General features: G+C 35.8%; 1 pseudogene; it reads right to left on the reverse strand.

Annotated features, from left to right (window-relative positions):
- Positions 1 to 4,001: 4,001 nt before the first annotated feature.
- LOC127557150 (DEP domain-containing protein 1A-like) lies at positions 4,002 to 5,118 on the reverse strand (annotated as a pseudogene).
- Between the last annotated feature and the right edge of the window lie 647 nt (positions 5,119 to 5,765).

Genomic DNA, 5,765 nt, shown 5'->3' on the forward strand with positions numbered 1-5,765 from the left:
ATGTTAATTAGTTGCTAGAAAGTCATTGGAGTTTGAGGAGTGGGGTACCCTGGTCCAACCTGTTCTTTAAGGAAGATCACTTTGACAGTTGGAGAATGTAAAAGAGTAAGAAAGAGACTTGTATATTAGACCAACCAGCTAGCAATTGAAATAGTCCAGGCACAAGGACCTACACTATGGTGGGAGAAGTATCGGGGAGAGAAAAGAGCATACAGAAGAGATATGATGAAATTAAAATTGAGAGGCATTAGGAAAAGCTGTGATATGAAGAATCAAGGATGATACTTAGGTTGTAATAAAATCCCATGGATTTTGGGAAGATAGGGGTATCCTTAATAGTAAATTAAGAAGGGAGAGCTGTTGGGGGAAAAGAGTTAAGTTTTAGACATGTAGAGTTGAAATGTCTACTAAGGATAGCCAATGGTGAACATCTAATAGAGTTGAGTCTAGAAGTCAGCAGAGAGGATCAGGCTAGATAAAAGGTATCTGAGAATCATAAGCACAGAGATAGTAATAGTATCAGTGGGGGCTGATGAGATCACTAAGTGAAATTATATGGAAGAGGGATGAGAACAGAATCCTTTAGGGTACTCAAAGATAATGGGAATAACATGAATGAGCATTCAGCAAAGAGCCCAAGAAGATTCAGAGATGTCTAGATAGACATTCTTTCCAAAAGTACACAGTACCCAGCCAGTAACAATGAATAAAAACATCCCACCATAAAGCTCTTTTTTCACAGTGAAAGGGATATTCAAGACAAAAAATTAGAAATTACTCCAAAACCTCTATAGAGATAGCTTCAAATTAAAAAGCACAGCTCAGGCACAAATTAAATGACAAATTCAACTATAAGAAGGAAGGATTAAGGCAAATTTGAACACAACACTGTCCAGCTTAAGAGGAAAGGGAGGACAAGAAGAAAAAGGAAAGGGGAAGAGGGAGAGGGGAAGTGAGGGGAGGAAAGGGAAGGAAAAGAAAAAGGGAAGGAAGGAAGGAAGGAAGAAAAAAAGGTAGGTCATAAATTTATTGAAGAAACATATCCCAACAAATATAAAGCACTGGTATTCAGGTCATTCTTTTTCACCACCTTATTTATAAAAAATGGGTAGGAAACAAAGAAAAGGAAAAGTATAAGAAATACCATGGAGGCAAATAAACGATGATCATAATTATGAATTTGGATAAAATGGAACTTGGCTCATAAAATAATGGAAGAAGATAGCAGAATAAAAGACTACAATCAAAAAATGTGTATTTTCATATTGAATTTAACATATATTTTAACATGTATAACATATATTGGATTGCTTGCCATCTAGGGAAAGGAGTGGGGGGGGGGGGCGGAGAGGAGGGGAAAATCTGAAACACAAGATTATGCAAAGGTTAATGTTGAAAAATCCATGCATATATACGTTTTGAAAATAAAAAGCTTTAAAGTGTTTAAGAAACACAACTGAAGAAGAAAAATTAAGTTGAAAATAAGGGCTGAATCGAAATCTTATTATGCTTTATCTGAAGTGAAGTTTTAAAAAAAAAAAAAAGGCAGGATTGTCTCAATCATGCCCTCTGACAAAGCAACAGCAAAAATACTTTATAATAGAGATAAACAGGAAAACTACATGCTGCTGAGCCAATAACAAAATGGCAATATTATACAAATAAATGAATTGACATTCAAACTGCCAAAAAATTACTTTGTAGATTCAATGATTAAAATTATCCCATCTACAATAAAAGACTGAGACAGAGCTCCAAGCCAATGGCATTTTATTAAAGGATTCATAGTCTCCTCTAATGAAATGGACCTTAGATCTTCCTCATGATCTGGGATGCCTCCTCATTCTAGTACCATTTTTGTAGAACTAAATGTCCAGTCATTCATGAATATTAAATGAATATTAAAGAATAGTTCCATTGATTGACATATGATACATAAGCTAAAATAAGCAAAATAGTATGTCAGCAGAGTAACAAGTTGGGTGAAGAAAGGAATATCTCTATATAAGATGGACAAAGGTTTCTCAAGTTAGGCAGGAGAAACTAGTACAAGCTATCAGTCTTATGACCTAAATGATCATAAGATAGTCATCTGCTCCTATTAGAAAAGAGCTTGGTCTAGAAGTGCAAAAATTGTGGGGACATTTTCCATGTAGTTGCCTTTTTTGCCAAAATGGGTTTGGTCCACCATGACAAGGAAGGCCTTTATTTAGTTAACTTGCTATAATTAAGCAAGTGAACTTAGAATCTACAAGTCACAGCTCTGGGACTTTATATATAGAACTTTGATATGATTCTGAATCTACAAGTCACAGCTCTGGGGCCTTATATATAGAACTTTGATATGATTCTGAATCTGCAAGTCACAGCTCTAGGGCCTTATATACAGAACTTTGATATGATTCTGAATCTACAAGTCACAGCTCTGGGGCCTTATATACAGAATTTTGATATGATTCTATCAAATTGATTAGTACTGCTTGGAATAGAGTAGGGGTCCAAATAATTATTTCTCACATAGAACTAAAATAATAGTAATAATAATAATAATAAAATTCATCAAGAGAAAAAAAAGTCAATGCTTTCAAGGAAAATAATGGGGAAAATAGTGGAAAGGAAGTGGGTTTAGTAGTACAAGTTTGCACAATATTTTTAAAATTTTTAAATTTAAATGGTTCTGTAAGGGAGATAGGGAAAGTACTACAGGGATTTTACAAAGAAATCTGTTGGCCCTAATCTTGGTCTACTCTAGGTTTGTACCTATAAAAGATGTCTTCAAACTGGGCCCAAAATGGGTCCAAATGGGTCCAAATGGAGAAAAGAATAGGTGGAATCAGTGGAATTGGAGGTCTTGACCTCCTTGGGTTAGGAGGCCCATGCCAAGGGATTACATTTCTTCTCAACCCTTACCCACAGCAGCACATCTTAACTGGTTGAACAACCAGATGGAAATATACAGTAAATGTGTCAGAAGATAAATGAAATGTTTATTTTTAGCTATTAAACAAATACACACCTGTAAAAAAAAATTAGACATGAGTACAAAAATGGAGCAGAATGTCGCCAAATTTACAAAAATTCCTCACCAGGTTGCGCTAGAACTAAATGTTTTAACTAGCAGCCCATATCATCTAGAACTTCATTTTACAACAGGTCCACACAGCACATGTGGGTCCGAGTTAGTCTTGCTGCTCAAGCATTCTTTGGCTAACACTCAAGTATAATAACTTATGGCTTTTTCTAGGCCATTGCAATGAGATGCTCAGAATACTTTTGGTTACTAATAGTGTTTTCATTCTTCAATTTTTCTCCTGTGAGACCTACTGAGTTCCTGGTGATCCCCCAGAGTAAAACACTGAGCACTAATATCAAAAACTATTTTGGCACCTTTCTATGTCTATAGCAAGCTAATTTTGGGAAAGGACAGGAAAAGCAGACTGCCTAATATTATTATATTCTTCACTATATAATTTCACTTAAAATCATCTGATAATCCATATCTAAGGCTCTGGAACTTTTTCTTAAAATTAAATACAATTAAAAGCAATTATAAATAAAATTTTTCAATTTAAATTAAACATAATTTTAAATAAAATTAAAATTACTTCTAAAACTTCTTGATTTTTTTTCTTAAGCTTTCTTCTTTGGTAATGTGCTCCAAAAGCTCAGCAATTACAACCTGAGAAGTAGAAACTTTCTGTTCATCAAATTCCTGGATGCTTCTCTGCTTACAATAGGAGTAAGTTGATAAAGCAGCAATCAGTCCATCCCTAGGATTTGTAATATGGTCCTTCCTCAGGTAGTCCAGGTACTTTTCCACATGAGATAGCACCTGAAGAATTTCTTGATGATCCATCAGAAAGAAAGCTAATTGTGTAGCAAACAGTTCATTGAGATCAGCTTCCTCAGCACAGCACAGCACACATTGGGAAAATGTCTTTTTCATTAGTGATTTTGTTCCCAGAACAGATAGTTACCAGTGAAGGAGGATAGGTGCTTTTTTACAATACACCTACTACTCCATGTTTACTTGTATTGGTCATATATCTAGTATATACTGAGATATTCCTTGGGTTGGATCCAAAACTTCTTCTCAAGATGGCATACCTAAGTGCCTCAAAATAAGATGTCTCCAAATTTCTTCAGTATCTTCTTGGCTTTTTCCTTTACTCTACTGGGTTTTCTTTATTTTCAGCTCTAATTTCACTTGTAATGTTGCCTGTATTCTCCTGATAAAATATGGCTTTAGAAGTCCTGAGAGATAAATGCCATAATTTGAAGATACTTTCTTCTCTTTAGAAATATTCTCTAAGCTGCTTTTTGTCACTTCTGGATGACTGCATGGTATAGTTGTAAGGAGAGAAGTTGTAGGAAATCTGAATAGCTCATTGTTCTCATCAAGATTTTCTGATCCCCATCTTCTTTAATATCTTCAATGATGAGTCTTGAAGAATTTTCTTAACAACTTTACAATCTTTTCTCACAACTTCAGGACCAATATTGCTATTACTTCTTAATGCTTCATGAAGCCAATCTACTGCTCAAGTACAGTAAACAATGTTAAGTATTTTAAACTGCTTCCAGTGTTTTCTTAAAGGCATTTCTGCTTGAAAACAGGTGGTCACTTCATTCCATAGCTTGGTGGCCAGGAAGGGGCCGAGATCATCTCCTGGATCTCCGTGCTCCCCACTGAGCTAGTGTTGCTGGCGTCCTCCCAAGGATTCCCTCATATCTTGAGCAATGGTTTCCCCACTCCTTCCTACCACCCCTCACTCCTTCCCAACACCAAAGTGCCTGTATCCTGAGCAACTCAACCTCAACCTCCTGCACTCAAGGACTGCACCAACCCTTGTCAGGAAAACTTTGGAATGGAGACTTTCTGGGGATGTTATTTGTCTACATATTGATCACCAGAAATTAAGATAGATGAATAATTCTCAGGAGGCTTTCTAAAACTTCCTTAATATATGGGCCTAGCAATAGCAATTAATTGTTGGCCATGTCAAGTTTTGATCTCATCAGACTGACTTAAGCCAATTCAGGCTTCTTTGTCAGAGTCCCACACCACTGCATGTCCCTCTTTTCCCTTCTCCTCACCCAATATTCATCTGACTGCATATTCTACTATCTGCTCCTCCATTCCACACTCTGATTAGGAAGAGACTCTTCTTCCTGCTATGTGTCTCCTAGGATCCCATCCCAACCCTTCAGGTCTTCTCAAGCATTGACCCCCTATTATCATTTCCCTCTCCTTCTAAACTTAAATTTTTAGTAGAGGGGCTTCCCTGATGGTTTCAAATATATCCATTTTTTTCCCCATTCCTAAAAGTACTCTCAATATTATATTTACTAGCTGTCTTCACACATCTCTGCTCCTCTTATCAGCTAAACTCTGAAAAAAGTTAATCTACAATAGTCATCTCCAACTTCTTCCTCTTACTCTCCTAAAACTTTTGCAATCTGATTTTCTCCCTCATTATTCAACTGAAAATAGATTAGCTGTGTTCTGATCCAACTATATATATATGTGGTGCACTATAATGAATAGGGTGAGGAAAAAATAGGGAAAGGATAAATCAAAGAATATAACTGAGCTCAGGGAAGTATTTTTGTAGAGAAAGCATCCTACATATTTTATATATATATATATATAAATTTTTTTTACCATGAAGTGGTGGTATCAAAAGGAGAATCTGAGATAATCAAGGAATAATCAAAGTGTTGTTGTGCTTCTTTTTTTCCCCTCTTTTTTGATAGAATCTCAT

This window comes from Antechinus flavipes, chromosome 3 (assembly GCF_016432865.1).
Source record: "Antechinus flavipes isolate AdamAnt ecotype Samford, QLD, Australia chromosome 3, AdamAnt_v2, whole genome shotgun sequence".
NCBI lineage: Eukaryota > Metazoa > Chordata > Mammalia > Dasyuromorphia > Dasyuridae > Antechinus > Antechinus flavipes.